We start from the raw sequence: 16,558 nt of genomic DNA on the forward strand, positions 1-16,558 counted from the left end.
GCAACGGGGCGGTGAAATTTAGTCTTTGAAAGTGAAGCTGTAGTGCAAATGACGATTGTGGTGGTGGGTTGAATTTTTTTTTTTTTTGCCTTGCCATTCTATTTTCCGTGGAAATAAATTATTTTGGGTGCTGTTGTGGCATTGAGCATTCTTTGATTTCACGCATGTAGTTTTAAGTTTTTAAACAAAAGAATCACTAACGGTGGTAAAATTTAATTTTTACCTTTTTGAGGAACAGAAGCGATGAAAGTAGAATCCGAAAGTTTGTAATGTTTTCAAATAGATAAATAAGCAGGTAGACAAATGAATAAACAAATGAAATTAAAATAAATGAAAATAAATAAATAAGAAAAATAAGTTAATTAAAAAATAAACAATAAATTTTCGAGGAAATATGTACTTCTTGTTTTTGCTAATATTGAGATTATTATGTCTGAATAACATAAAGGAAACATAATTAATTTTTTTTTGTCTTCGATAATTTATAAAATAAACTTGAATTTAGATGTGCGGCAATTAATAACACTGGTCATTATGCCAGAGGACTCCATATTTTAGCTTAAATTCCGTTGTAAATAAATTTTTGGGCAAACGAATTGCTGTAATGGTGTTAAAACTTGATTTTTAACTTTTTGTGGAACTGAAGCTTTGAGAGTAGAATCTGGAAGTTTGTAGCATTTTCAAATAGATAAATAAGCAGGTAGATAAATGAATAAATAAATGAAATAAAAATAAGTCAAAATAAATAAATAAAAATATAAGTTAATAAATAAATAAATAAATGATACATTTTTCAGAAAATACTTCTTGTCTTTGCTAATATTGAGATTATTATGTCTGAATAACATAAAGGAAACATAATTAATTTTTTTTTGTCTTCGATAATTTATAAAATAAACTTGAATTTAGATGTGCGGCAATTAATAACACTGGTCATTATGCCAGAGGACTCCATATTTTAGCTTAAATTCCGTTGTAAATAAATTTTTGGGCAAACGAATTGCTGTAATGGTGTTAAAACTTGATTTTTAACTTTTTGTGGAACTGAAGCTTTGAGAGTAGAATCTGGAAGTTTGTAGCATTTTCAAATAGATAAATAAGCAGGTAGATAAATGAATAAATAAATGAAATAAAAATAAGTCAAAATAAATAAATAAAAATATAAGTTAATAAATAAATAAATAAATGATACATTTTTCAGAAAATACTTCTTGTCTTTGCTAATATTGAGATTATTATATCTCAATAACATGAAGAAAATATAATTTAAAAATTATTTGTCTTCGATAATTTATCAAATAAACCGGAATTTAGATGTGCGGCAATTAATAACTCTGGTCATTATGCCAGAGGACTCCATATTTTTGCTTAAATTCCGTTTTAAATGAGTAATTTACGGTAATTGGATCACAAATAATTCTTTGATATGACACATCGCATTTTAAGTATTTAGACACTGTAACGATGGTAACATTCAGCTTTCAAATCTGACATTTGGAAAGAAAACTTGCATCCTGAGACCATGCAAATTTCATGAGATGAATTTCATGCATTTTAATTATTTTAATAAGGAATATACAAAAAGTGTCATTATGTTGTATGCATTTGTTAAAAATAATAAAACAGTTGTTTTTATTACATAAGTTTTTTTCCTTAAACTGTATGAACATTTTGACATGAGAAAAAAATATAAGTACATTATTTTGATAGTTTCAACGGCGTGAATTGGGTTTGATAAAGGAAAAAAATATTCATTGCTGGGTGTTTATGTGTCGTGTGTCCTTAAATGACGCATGAAATCGATTATTTTGCTAACGCTTCGCTGGAATTCCGTGACGTCATTATATAAAAAAAAAAATCCTTTTTCCTTTGATATAAAACGTTGACCTTTGCGTGATGTAAAAAGTTGTAAATACATCGCACATCATTGAAAGAAAACTTTTCTATTTCAGAAAAATTTAAAAAAATGTATCTTTTCCACCGAAAATTTACTTTTAAAAATAATAATATGTTTCGCAAAATAAACATTGGACACTTTTTTAAATCTAAATGGGAATGCAAAAGGATGTATGAATGTGAGATGTTAAGAGACGTAGCGAATAAACTGGCTTTAAGGCCATTCTTTCAAATAAGAACATTAGTCATACAAAGAAATTCAATTAAAAAGGTTCCCCCCCCCCCCGAGGAGGTGTTTTTTTTTCTTTAAAGAAAACTATTTAATAAAAATTGGTGGAAAAAAAGCAAATAGTACAGGGGCGTACCTGATGACTTATCAGTCTTCATTTCACGTACTTTTTTTGGTCTTATTTTGAATTTGTTTTTCCCCTTTTTAATATTTTCAAATTTTGCATTTTGTATTTCTGACGTTTTTGCTTCTCGACAGTTCATGTTTTTCCTGAATATGTTTGTATTGTTTCTGTTTCTAGCAGCTTAGCGCTGACACTGCAGTACATGTTTGGTTGTTTTTTACGTTGTTAAATTATTTCAATTTTTGTATATAACAAAAATAATGTTTTAATGTTAGCAAGGCATTAAAAGGAAAATCAGTTAAAATCAAATATGAGATCGCTTTCACAATGAGCTTTTTTACACTGTATAAGAACTTTTCACATAAACTTCTTCCATCCAGACTAAAAATGTACTCAAATAACAACGCCACTAAAAGGAATGTTAATAAAAAAAAATATAAGTAAAAACTAAATAAAGAAATACAAAGGAACGACAACGTTCATTTCCTTCCACTAACCCCATGTAAAAACCCAAGCCAATATTTTAAATTACAATGCATCTCTGGCCATGATAGCAATTACTTATGTTCGCGTAGTTACTATGGCGAATCGCAACACGGCCTTTCATAACAAGAAACACCGAAATTAAACGAAATTACCGTTTCTGTCTGATTTTGATTGATATGAAGCTTACAAATGAGTGGAGCACGAATTCCGAGAAACTTTCGGTTTTTAATGCGACTTACCTGTAATTTGGTAAAGCAAGAGAAGTTTAAAACGCCATTGTGGTTGATTATAACCTAGAAAAATTTCTTTGCTCTGTGTAGGTAGATCTTTTTCTCCTTCCCATTTCGACATCGATTTGTAAATTACGAAAATAACTGTTGTTAAATCGAAGATAATGTCAGATTTGTAGTAGCATTTCTTTTGACTTATGTGCTTTTAATAGAATTCGGAGGCTTCGATTTACCAATTGCCAGTGGAAAGAGAAAATGATGCTGTATTTTATTTCTCAACTTCTTTTGTGTATCAGAGTTTCAAAATCATTTTGTATAGAGCTTTAAGTATCAAATTACACTCCAAAAATTTTCACTCGACGAAAATATATCTATTATCATAATTAATCTGATGTTTTAAATGTTAATACATTTTAAAATATTATTTATACAAATAAGTTATTTATAAAAATACGTTTTTTACAAAAAAATGTTATTTATAAAATTACGTTATTTATAAAAATATGTCCTTTATAAAATTACATCATTTATAAAAATACATTATTTAGTGAAAAAAGGAAATATCGGGTACTAATAAGCAAAATGTACAATAACAAAAATCATCGCATTTGAACTTGATTACAATGAAAAGAGAACGCGGGGTTTTCCTTTTAGAAGTAATTTACTCTGAATGCATAGATTATTCGTGCTAGGCGATATCAAAAGTATGTAAGGGAAACACACCAGAAATGGCCAGTGTTTCAGTAGTGGCCACTGAAAGGTTTATATTTGAAAAAATAGCATTCCAGGTCTCCCAATGGTTTCAAAAGTGCATCAAACGTGCGTTTGAATCTATTGAAAAACCTGGAATCCCATTTTTCAAATATAAACTTGAAGTGGCCACTACTGAAGCACTACTAAGCATTGGCCACTACTGGTGCGTTTACTTTATCTAGGTAATTCAAAACTTTGCCTTTTTTATAAAGTACAATATTTACGCTGAAACGTGTCGCTTCCTTCCTTATTAAATTTTTAATTCAGATAGAGCGTTCACAAGTTATACTCGCTGAGCTGATTCATGGTCATGGGAAGATTTTGTGTTCATTGCGTTATTAATCATATGTGTTCATTGACATGATGCGCAATTATTTTCATTAATAAGGTATTGGAAATATTTTTGTTATCCGTGCAGTTTGCAATGTTCTGAACTAATTTTGATCCAAATGTCATGTAAGTCATTGTAATTGAGGGTTTTGGTTTTCCGAGAAATACAGACAGATGTTTGATTTTGTTATTAGTAAAAAATATGTATGCTCAGTTTTCTTATAGTACGAACGTGAGGTATAATAGAAAGTATGAATTCACTAAGAAAGTCTAAATAAAGAACCTTTAAAAAGTCATTGTAAAATTACTGGATCACTTCTGTACTCATATTAATCGTTATTTATAGTAATTTTTGAGTCCCTAAGATTCCAAAAACTCATGATCTGAATTTACAGTCTAGATTTATTCTGCCGTGGGAAGTTAAAGCGCAGTATCTTCAGAAATGAGTTTTTGAGATATTTGAAGAAATGCGTTTTAGAGTTCGTACTAACAATAAATGTTTGAATTTAACGTTTTTTTCTGAGTTTAATTTTTAGCGTAAACCAAATAAGCAAGCCTGTACAATAAAATAAAAGTACAACAAATGACAAAAAATGCAAAACTATGAAAAATGAAAAAATTACAGATACTGCGTTTTTTCTTCCCACGGTAGCATTACATAAAATGAAGGAGTAAAATTTTTTGTGCTGATGATTTTTAAAAATGTTCTGATGTTGCTTTGCGATTCGTTTCATTCTCACATGATGTTACTTCTTCAAGTCATCAAATACAACATAGTTCCATCCCAAATGGATGCCCAACCATCAATTTTTGTTCCGATATAATACGATGCATCTTCACTTCGCAGTTACCTCCACGATTTTCGAACTCAGATGTATGCCATGGCTTCTAAACATACTTTCTTCCCTTCCCACGTTCACTTTAACATATATTTTTCCCACGTATGATGTCAACAAATAGCTTGAATTCAGGTCTTCTTCCTGCAGTGATAGAGTTCCTACAAATACTTTCGCACCAATACAAATAAGAAACATAGTCTTCCTCCGGGTTCAGTGGAACTGCATAATGACTTTATAAACGCAAAACACTTCAAAAAGCTTGGTTTCGGCACGGTATAAACAAGCTCGTAAACCCCACCATAATGTTCTTTTTATCACTTCACACTTTCGAGTGTCCGTAATTCTGAAGTTAATGATCAGTGATTTGGGTAGATGAGCACCACGATGGCGGCCAAAATGTTGACCAAATTTAGGTTCTGCTTCCCCATTTCCGAATCTGTGGCATCATTTGTTGATATCTTTATCACTTGGGCAATAACTTCAATTGCTTTTGATACACTGAAAGTGAATTTTTTTTTTTTTTTTTTTTTGAAGCTTAACATTCTTTCCCTTTCTTCAAACTTTCACTTTTATTCGATGTTTTTTGCAAAAGTTCGAAAACCTCCTCTTCTGACCTATCGTTACGGAAACTACTTCAAGGGCGATGACTGAAGTGGAAACGAATTGTGGAAGAACATATTCGTAACTCTGTTAAGTTCCGTCTACGTGCTGGGAATTATATATAGAGGAGTTTTTTCTAAGTAAATCCAAAAATTCGATCAAAGCAAAAAAAAAAAAAAAAAAAATTGTACAGAACTTAAAATTACAGCGATTGATTATTTTATTTAACTTGATTGAATTTTTTGAAATAGTTTTTACTGCAGTTGGACCCCGACTTAACGAACCTCTATTTAACGAATTTCGTGATTCTTTTTCTCCGACTAAAATGAAGGAAAAATCCCTATTTACCGAATAATAAATCCCGAATTAACAAATTATTTTAACAGCCGAAAAATTTTTTTTTAGTTAATTTGAATTAGGAAATATTGGATTGTTTTACAAATGTTATATCCATATTGTCCGAAATAGAAAAAAACCTTTCTTGGAATCAGCAATTTTTGAAGGGCGAGGGGACAATCAACGAATATTGATTGATCTTGATGCAGAAAGCAATAATGAAACTCCCACTAAAAATTTTACTTTTTCTAATGCTTTACATGACCTGAAACTAAAAGCATATCTCATGCAGCAAGCTGCAAATGATATAGTGTTTTCTTTTCTCCATAAAATTGAAAGAGAGCTATTTCGAGTCAAGTATCAAGGGAATTATCAAACATCTATTACTCAGTATAGTTTAAAATTTCAAATTATCTATCGTGTAATAAGTCGTGGAATACTGAATAAAAAGTGTACACTTTATATTATAGATACTTTTGCGTAGTTGCTGATTTGGGGTTTTAGATAAGGTATAGTGTGAAGTAAGAAATAACAACGTCAAAAAGCACTAATTGCAGATTACTGCAGACACGTGTTTCGGCGTTACAGGGAACGCCTTTTTCAATGCAAAAGAAATGAGCTTAAGAATGATTTTCAGCACAAAGGTATTTATTTATTTCAAAGTAAATGCAAAAATCGCACCCCGATATTACGAATACCCACGATTTAACGTATGAAAGTTCGTTAAATAGGGGTCCGACTGTATTGTTATATTTTATCTCAACATTTCTAACCATTTTCTAAAGCTATTTTCTGAACTTTCTGGGAAGCATAAGGGGAAACTGGATGTTCAGACGTCCAAAGAACTTTACTGCTTGAAATTCTTCAAAAGTTGCTGCATTTGTGCTTTCTTCTTAGTGGCAATTACTCATAATAATGTCAAGTTGCCAACTTTTTTGCTTGAGTTTGACTTGAGGAAGTAGGACTTGGTGGATTCAGATGGTTACTGAGTGAATGAAACTTTTGCGGTCTGATTTAAATGATTTTTCTTTTACATCTTTACTAATAATAAAGCAGTAAGTCTCTCTGTCCGGAGGATGTCTGTAGGATGTCTGTAGGATGTCTGTAGGATGTCCGTAGGATGTCTGTGACGCGCATAGCGCTTAAACCGTTCGGCCGATTTTCATGAAATTTGGCACAAAGTTAGTATGTAGCATGGGGGTGTGCACCTCGAAGCGATTTTTCGAAAATTCGATGTGGTTCTTTTTTTATTCAAATTTTAAGAAAAAAAACTATCATAAATTACGAAATTATCATAACGTGGTATCGTAACATGGGCACAAGCCAATTGGCGAGATACGAAATTATCATAACGTGGAACTGTAACGTCGGTACAAGCCAATTGGCGAGAAAATTCACCATACATCATTTGTAAATATACAAGCGAACCAAAAGACCTTTAATTTTTCTATTACGGGCGAAGCCGTGCGGGTGCCACTAGTAACCTAATATTTGTCTTTAGGAGGAAATTTAAGTCCTAATAAATATTTTGCAGCTTATCAAAAATAAACGTTTGCGGTTATAAAAGGATAAATTTGAACATTTTAAATCTTAACTAAGTTCTACTGATGTCGAGGACAGTACATATTTAGTTTCATGCAATTCGTTAAGTGCACGCGGTGTAAAGAGAATGGGACAAAGTGAAATATTTAATTTTGTTCATTAATTCATTTATTTATTCACTTATTTATTATTCATTTATTTTCTCATTAATTTACTATTTTTTCGCTCATTTATTTTGTTTCATATATATAACTAATTTATTTGTTTCCAATTATTTATTCATTATTTTATTTACTCATTCATTTGATAGAACTTGCATTTAATAATAATCAAATAGAAAATATTTCATAAGAAAAATATTTTATTTTTCACTTCTTCCAATAAAGTAAAAATTTTCTACTCCTTTTCTGAGGGAAAAAATTATTGCTAAAACTGAAAAAAATATAAAATTATTTATTGTTATAAAATTCTTTTTTTTTCCTGAGACACTAATTTTCTAACCGAATTTCCAGTTTGTTCATTTTGAAAATGTTAACCTATCTTAAATAATTCACCTGCCCCACATTTCCCTATGAGGAAAAATAGGCTCAATCAGTTTTGAATGAACTTCTTCCTGTTTTCATGTTTAAGAAATTATCACTCATTCTAAGCTACTACAACGGCTTAAAATTATGAACATTGTTACATTGTGACTACACCATTTACTAATAATAAACGTATAAAAAATGAATTTGACTCGCTTATGAATTATGTAACAAATAGTTCTTTTACTAAGCAAAGAAAAACCAGTGTAAAGTAACAGGTAAAAATGACGTTAAAAATGATAAGAAGCAATTCTTTTCTGATTGGTTTAAAACTCGACTGGAAACGTCAATTCTCAGACATTGCGCATAAATAATTTTTCCATCCCAAACGTAACTGGAAGAAAATTCCCTCCTCCAAGCAATGACATTTAATTCAGACGTGTACCGAATAAGCGAATGGGTCACTGTCTTAGGGTTAAACCCACAACCGACCTTGGTGCTTGGAGGAAAAATATCCATCATAAATCCAGCGACACCTTTCACAAACAGCAAAACTTCCTTCCCTGTGTACGAATAAGTGAATGACTTCTAGATTTAATGAAGAAGAAGCTACATTCGTCGATGTAAAACAACTCTAGACCTTATGAAATTCAATTAGCAATTGTGCCGATTCCTCGAACGTTGATGAGAAAAAAAAATACCTTGTTAAGAGTCACCTTGGTGTCCAAGATCAAGGTCATAGTCTATGAAAGGATTGAACAAATCGCTTAACTGTGCAAGGTTCAACCACATGAATGCAAGTTCCTCAGACTATTGATGACTAAATTACTTTGTAACCTTAATTGAAACGTTATTTGCTGAAAACGCTGTTTCTGAAAAGATGGCAATTTTCTTCGGAAAGTTTTTTCAATATTTATGCTCACATTATTCATCTCTAACAATAGTTTATTAGCTAGAACTGTGTGAGAAAAATATTATCTCAGTAAGCACGGACATAAAATGTCTACTAAACTATTTTGATAAGCTCTGGTAAGCCTGATCGATGGTACTCTATGCATTTATTATTTTTTTAATAGATACTAAAAACGAGACATGTTTTCAGTAGCGTTTCTTTTATTTTCAATCTTTTCTGTTATGAAAAAACTCAAGATTAGGCAGTGGTTTAAATCATTCAACACTTTGTGGGATTAAACAACATTGTTTGACACCAGAATCCGTTATTTTTTGTTGCAAACTGTTCACTTTTTGCATCTAGAAGCCTTTTATTGAAGATATATTCTGCAATTAGAAGATCTATCCTGTTTTATGTCTTATGAAATTTAGTTATCATTTTTAGTTTCCTCAAGAAACTGTCAATACATCCATTCATTAGTCGACAAGAAAATCCTTATTATCACTTGTTTCTAGGTACATTTAAAGGGAAATATAGAAAAAAAATATATATAAATTTCATAAAAATATTAACTAAGCATAAAATGTTTGGTCAGGAGAAACGAAATAATTGAATAAACAAATTATCAAAGCATAATGAAAATATTTGCTGCCATTACCAGCATTTCTAAACTTGCGCCAGTCCATGAAAAAGTCATTTCTTTGTCTCGCACGTGACGGTTCATGTACTTCATTAAAAAGTAATAATTTTAAAGGGTAATGGCGAAATTTTTTTCTGAAGAAATCGTACATAAGTTTGTAATTTGTTAAACAGAAAGAATGTCTTTATTAATATTTTTAAGTATTATTTTAAATGAAATATATGAGGCGTCACGTGCGGGATAAAATGACCGTCTTCCGTGGAATGGCCCACTAGTTACAATTAGAGCAGCTATATAGATAGGCCGACGCATCAGCTTAAGTTTAGCCATTTTGGATCGGATTTTTCATTGTTGCACTGATAGGGTTACCACAGCAAAGTTTTGGATTTCGCCAAATTTGTGTCGCTAATAATTGCTCACAGTGAACAATCACCAAACGCGATAACTCGCCAGAAATGACAACCACTCAAACACGCGCTCCGATCCAAAATGGCTAATCTTAAGCTGATGCGTCGGCTCGTATCTTTAGGGGGGGGGGCATAGTTACAATATTTTCTTTTACTTTCATTGTATACCCATTTTTTTCGGGTTATATATACTATTTTTGTTTACATTTTAAAATTAGTCTTTTAAGCATTTTATACACATTAACTTGAACTTCAATATAAAAAAAAACCAGCAGGGATATTTTTTCATCTATGACACTTTTCTGTCAAAGATCGATCAAGATTTAATATTTTTCAAAATAATTCTAGTATGTTCGACTAATACAAATAAAATATAATAATCAAGAATTCTTTAGTTCAGAACACGCAAAAAATACTATTACAAAATATTTTCCGCTACGAAAATTTAGCAAAAAAGTAAACAGATGGTAATCACATCTGTAACAGATGGTAAACACATTGACGTCAAGTAGGAAACACTCCTACAAATTTCGATATTTATTTTCACAACTACATTTTTGATTTGCCTTACGAATTTTCTGCAAACGGTCTGAATGTTTTTGAGTTGCGTATTATCACTGATTTGGTTATTATTTTTTTTCTAGAAAGTTTCGAATATTTTTTAAGGGCTTTTAAACGGCTTTGTGTGTTTACAATTTCTTTTCTGGAATTTTTTAGGCATCTTAAAATGTCCTCTAAAATGTTTTGCGTGTTTCAAATTTGTTTAATAAGTTACACTAATGTCTTTTTTCTTTCTTATTTTTTTACTAGTACGAGTTTTGGGTTTTGGGTTTAAAAAGTTAATAAATATGAGGGCTGTCCAGCTTAAAGTTGATGAGTAGAAGACAAATCTCTTATAGAGGTTCTTGTTTTAATAATATAGTATTGTTAGGAACCAAAATACTGAAAATGGATTCAGATTTCTCCCCTGTTTCTTTTCGCGCATTGTGCCACAGCGTAAATTTTTCATATGCGCAGACCACATGTAAAGGATTTTTGAAAAAACATGTTTCGCCATAAACGTTTAGATTTATTAACTACATATTTAACATGATATTTTATTACTAAAATTACACACATCATTTTATGATAATTGCAAAGAAGTACTGTAGAGAAAATATCGAATTTAATATGCAGCTTAAAGAACTTGTAATCACCTTGGAAAATCGTGATTTGATTAGATCGTATATATCGTGAACGGAAAGCATTGTTACAATAAAAATTACAATAATTCCATTTCTTAAGAAAACAAAAAATGGGATTTTTTTTCGGAAATTATTTTTTTAAAGAAAAGATAACAATTAACTACTTATGTTCGTTGCTTCACTCAGAGAAAATATTTTAGATATTACATATTTAGGTAAGTTCCTCTGTTTCGTGCCTATTTCGGAAGCCAATCAGTTAAGATAATTCGAAAGACGTCTGTTATACGGAGCTATTAAACCATATCAGGCCGTAACATAACAGATCCTCTTAAATCCTTTAGGTGGCCTAATAATCCTCATTTGTCTTCACTTTTCCGAACAGTTTTATCTATTTGCGATGCATGAATAACTGAAGGCCAAACTTTAGCGTCCAATTACCATCAAATGTATAGTTTTGCAGAGCAGAATGTCAAATGAAGGTCTTTAAAAGTGGAAGAGGAAAGGAAGCGATTTGATCTTATCGCATTAGTTCGAAAAGGGAGCTCATTTTTTACAGCTTTCTTCGAAAATTACGGTTTTTTGTCTTATCGATCAAATGAATTGTTGGAGGATGACCGAATAGTGTTTTATATCCTGTTAAGGGCTTTTCTTGCATCACAAAATGTTGCATTTGGGAAGAAGTGTTTAAGGTTTCACTGAGGCTTAACGGTTTTTTTTCTTCTTTAGAGGAGAATGTAACTTGATAAAATCGTCTTTTTAAATTGATTCTAAGGAACAATTAGTAGCATTAATTCATTTAGCAGGGACTAATTAAAAAAAATCAGTTCTGCTATATTATAAGAAAACCTTTTTGTTCTAAATCCTACTAAAAGTATTTATTTACAGGTACATATACGGATTGTTTACAAGTCGAAAATTTTCGAAAATAAAAATCAGGTTTCGTTCCTGTTGAAGTGGAAACTAAGAGTTAAATTTCAAAAAATGCGTTGACATGGGTAAAATCCGGAAAAGCCAGATGTACAGCATCCTAATTCAAAGTTACGAACCGTTTCTTGTAATCCTACACTCGTTCTTATATAGCATTACACATGTTACAAAACAGTGTAACTGCAGACGAAATATCATTACCTAGCTAATGAAAGAGTATAAATCATTTTAAGCATTATCTACAACACATCGAAGTTTTGAATGAAAAGCAGAACAGAGAGAAAGAAAAAAGAAGAGAGAGAGAGAAAGAGAGAGAGAGAGAAGACAGTTTAATTTTTCAGCACATCATTTTTCATCCAAGGCTGTGATTAACATCCGTGAGAATTTTCGGTTCTTTGATTGGATGGAAGGACTATAATTTGGGTCATTGGAAATGTAGTTCCTTTGAATTCTTGGTCATATAAATCAATAAAATCTATATAATTTTTTGGAACTGATTCATTTGACCGTGTTGAATATTGCGTTAATTTGTCAATGATGTACTATCAGAAAAATGTCTGATATAATTAAGAATGCTCAAGAGTGTTGGTAAAATAGTTTTCAACGTTATATAGTTGCAGCAGATTTTAGTTTGTTTTTTCTTTTCTCTAATTGCTTTTAAGAACTGACTATACTTGTTATCGTATTGTGTAGATAGTACTCCGTTCAAAATATTACGCATGCCAAGTATAAAATCTTATTCATCGCCACTTAAGTTAGCTTTCGTCGCAATCATGAATTTTTTTTGTGAATTCCTTTTGCGGTACTTAGTAAATAATCCAATTGCGTTTTAATTTATTAATATTTTGATCCTGATGTCTGAGTATAATATGCATATGTAATAATAAAGTCTCGTAATGCTGTGCACTGTCTGAAGACTATAAATTCAGTTTCTTATTCGTACTGATTTCAAAGCGAAACTGAAATGAAATAAATAAAACTTGGAATAAGATTCCAAAATCTTATATTTTGTTACTCAGAATTATCTACCAAATCATTGTGAGTATCTGTTAATACCTACTACTCTATTATAATTATTTATTAACGTATCCTCTGTTTTTTCTATAAAATAATATTTGTAACAAAACAAAGGATGTAATTTGCTAGACAGAAAGAAGGAAACTTACCAAGCCTTTTCCTTTAAATAATTAACTATTTTCAAATCTGGTTACTCTCACCTGCAATAAAAGGAAAAAAAGAAGTCAGATATGGATAAATAGAACAATTAAAATTTTAAATAAAGTAAGTATTTAAAATAATTTCCAAATATAAGAAATAACGAGCTGATGTGTGCCTCACATGACTTCCTTTTACTCCAATTTAATACCATTTACCCATTATTGGTAATTTTAATGTGATTCAGTAGTTTACTCTCTAAATATCACCACCAGAGGCCAAATTGAAACCAGATTTTAAAAAAAAACAAAAAACAAAACTGCCAAATTTGTCGCCAAGTTAGCGACAAAACTTGGCGATCAAAAGACTGGTGATATATCGCCAAGTGCCCCCCAAATTATAAAACCACTTGAGTATCCATGGAAATTAGCAATCATTTCCCCCTAAAAAGGGGCAGAAGACCCCTTTAGAAACACCCGAATGCAACCAAAAGGAGAGGTGCACAACTAGACCACACTAGGAGTCTACGTACCAAATTTCAACTTTCTAGGACATACCGTTCTTGAGTTATCCGACATACATACGCACATACATACATACGTATACGAACATACGAACGTCACGAGAAAAGTCGTTGTAATTAACTCGGGAATGTCAAGATGGATATTTCGAGTGTTTATACGTTCGTAGGCACTTATCCGCGTGCGGTCGGGTTGAAAGAAAAAGAAAAAGAAAAAAAAAAAAAAAACCTCCACATTAATTCGGGGGTGAGCAAAATGGAAATTAAGGCCGAATTTTGAGTAGAAATTTTTTCGCGAATACAATACTTCCTTTTTTGTAAAAGGAAGTAAAAAAGAGAGGGGAAGAGGAATACGGAGAGAGGTATGTATAAAAATGCCGTTATAAGGTAACGAAAAATTCCAATGGGATGACAGCTTACATATAATCAACATATTAGGCAGTGAGAAGCTAAGGGACGTAAGTGGACATTTTCAAGTTTTGATTTAAACCCGTTAAAAAATAAGGTCTTAGGTTTTCTAAATCACGCTGTATAACAGCCCCTACGAGGGCTACTAGTACTATATCTTGCCTCAAGACAGAGAAGAGGTTCATCTACTATTTGTATCTCCAAATTTTTAATTTTGCCACTTATATCCTTCTGCTTCACACTGCTTCATATGTAATTATACACAAATTTAGTAAAATGTTATGCAAAACGTGTGCAACAAGTAATGCAATAGAAGAAGTAATTCATCAAATAAAATGATTCTATCTTACCGGAGAGGACCTAGGGAAGTATGAACTAGTTTTATTAAAGAAAACGAGAAAAAAAGTCAGAAGGGTTTCTATTGCGAAAAGAGTTTGAAGAAGCAACCCTCAACCCCCCCCTATATTTATAGAATGCAAAGTGTTCGAAAAGAGCCATAAATTTCATGGATAATGTTAAATAAAATTAGCGTAATAAAATATTCTTCTAAGCCATAGATACATTTTGTCAATACAAGCCCCCAAGCTCTACTAGTCATTGAAAGAATTATACATGTACCATTTTTTTACACAATGCATTAATAAATAACAAATGCCGAAAAAAATCTGCAATTAAATATAAAAGTAAAACATGTGTTTTAAACAACAAATTGCCGAATTATACTGGACTTCAAAGGCATTTGTGTTCAATAGCAAACTTCATTTTTTATATCACGGCATTGCACTTTCTTCTTCTTTTTTTTTTTTTACTGAATAGGCTGTTAGTGCAAAAGCAATAAAAAAACAGGAAGGCAATTTGGCATTGTCAAGCTCTCCGTCTTTTATAAAAGAATATTTTAAGCTCTTAGCTGCATGCCGTGTAATAATAGTAATGAGAAAACAATGATGATACTTTTTCGACAGGGATTATCTTATGTCATGCTATATTTTAATTTCATTTCGTCATGTTTGAAAATTGCTATTTGTTTGCCACATTGTAATTACAGAAAAACAATGCTGTTACAAAGTATAAAGATGTTTCCAATTTTCGGCTATGCCCTATTAAAACACGCGGAAATCCACTGTCACGTGCGGACAAACATGCACTAAATTCATGCGCGGAAAGAGTCACACTTGAGGAAATTTCACGTCAGTCTTGGTTTTTTTTTTAGAAAAAAGTATACTAATTTAACAAGTCCTCAGTAAAATCCTATCAAAGAGCCCAACATAATTCTTTTTTTTTTCTTTGTGTGTGTGTAAAAATTGAGGTTTTACTAATCGTCTTGTGTGACATCTGAAAGAGAATTCATGTTTGAAAAATACCAAATTATTTCAGGATGTTTTCAGATAAACTTTTTCCTTTTTTTTAGTGTAAAATCTATTTTTTAAACAAATTTATGGCAATATCCTGTCAACGTAAAGATGCCAGCGTACTCATTTTTTTTTTAAGACGAGAAAAGAATTTTTATTTGCTGCCACATATGCGAAAAAATTCCTTTTTCCATGAAATTCCCAGAGTCCTAACTTTACAGTAACAAAAAAGTACATTTTAGGAGTATTGATGATTTTTAGTCTTACTGAATTTATGAAGACTGCACAAAAGCATTCTAAAAGCTAACTTAATATTTGCTTTGTAATTTCTTTACCTAACATCAAGCACTTTTTTCCCCATTGAAAATCTACATGTATCAGTTGAATAAGCAAAAGTAATCACCCGAGTCCCCTCCTCCCGTCTCAAGGTTATAATTATCATTAAAAGCAGTATTATTAATGTGCTATAAACAATTTTAAATTTATTTGCTGCCAGTTAAATTTGAAGAGAAGATTTTAAGAACTCGTCGAACTTTTCTAGATATACAGAGTGAAAAAAAAATTCTTTTTCAAAAAAAAGCAAAGAATTTTTTTTATAGCACAATCAGATGCATCCTTCATATTGGTATAAATTATTTATTTTTCAAAGTGTCTGAAAAGTCCGTCACACTTTTAAAAAAAATCTCAGAAAAGCAACAAAATGTTGTATGAATAAGCGGTTTGCACAAGAATAACGAAACTTATCAAGATTCGGAATTGTGTTAACCAGGTAATAATACGAGTGCAGTATTTTCAAAACAGAGACAAAACAAGAGAAGTTTCTTTTTATGTGCATTTTACGTCCTGGTAGCGTCCAGCGTGGTCCTGGTAATGTCCTGGGCTCCTATCCTGCAATTTTTGAAGGTAGAACTTTCCAATTTGCCGAATTTAACTCCAAACTTTGCCGAATGATAAATATGGATATTCACATATAAGTGAATCTAATGGAAAAGGACATTTGGACATTTAGAATTGCAATTATGCCACCAAATTTGCCGAATCGCTAGACAAAATTGACGAATCAGATTTCGGGAGGACACAGTGACTTCCTATGACATCCCATAGGGGAGTACTGCACGGTTAACACAATTCCGAATCTTGTTGAGTTTGTGGTTATTCTTGTGCAAACCGCATATTTTAATACGACA

General features: G+C 31.3%; 1 protein-coding gene across 1 annotated transcript in view; it reads right to left on the reverse strand.

Annotated features, from left to right (window-relative positions):
- LOC129225850 (cadherin-23-like) overlaps positions 1 to 16,558 on the reverse strand; it is a 252,851-nt gene that overhangs the window by 134,739 nt on the left and 101,554 nt on the right. Inside the window, exon 2 of the mRNA XM_054860371.1 lies at positions 13,106 to 13,156. The gene's annotated coding sequence lies outside the window, so the exon portion shown is untranslated. The remainder of the gene's footprint in view (positions 1 to 13,105; positions 13,157 to 16,558) is intronic.

The sequence above is a fragment of the Uloborus diversus genome, chromosome 7 (assembly GCF_026930045.1).
Source record: "Uloborus diversus isolate 005 chromosome 7, Udiv.v.3.1, whole genome shotgun sequence".
Taxonomy (NCBI): Eukaryota; Metazoa; Arthropoda; class Arachnida; order Araneae; family Uloboridae; genus Uloborus; species Uloborus diversus.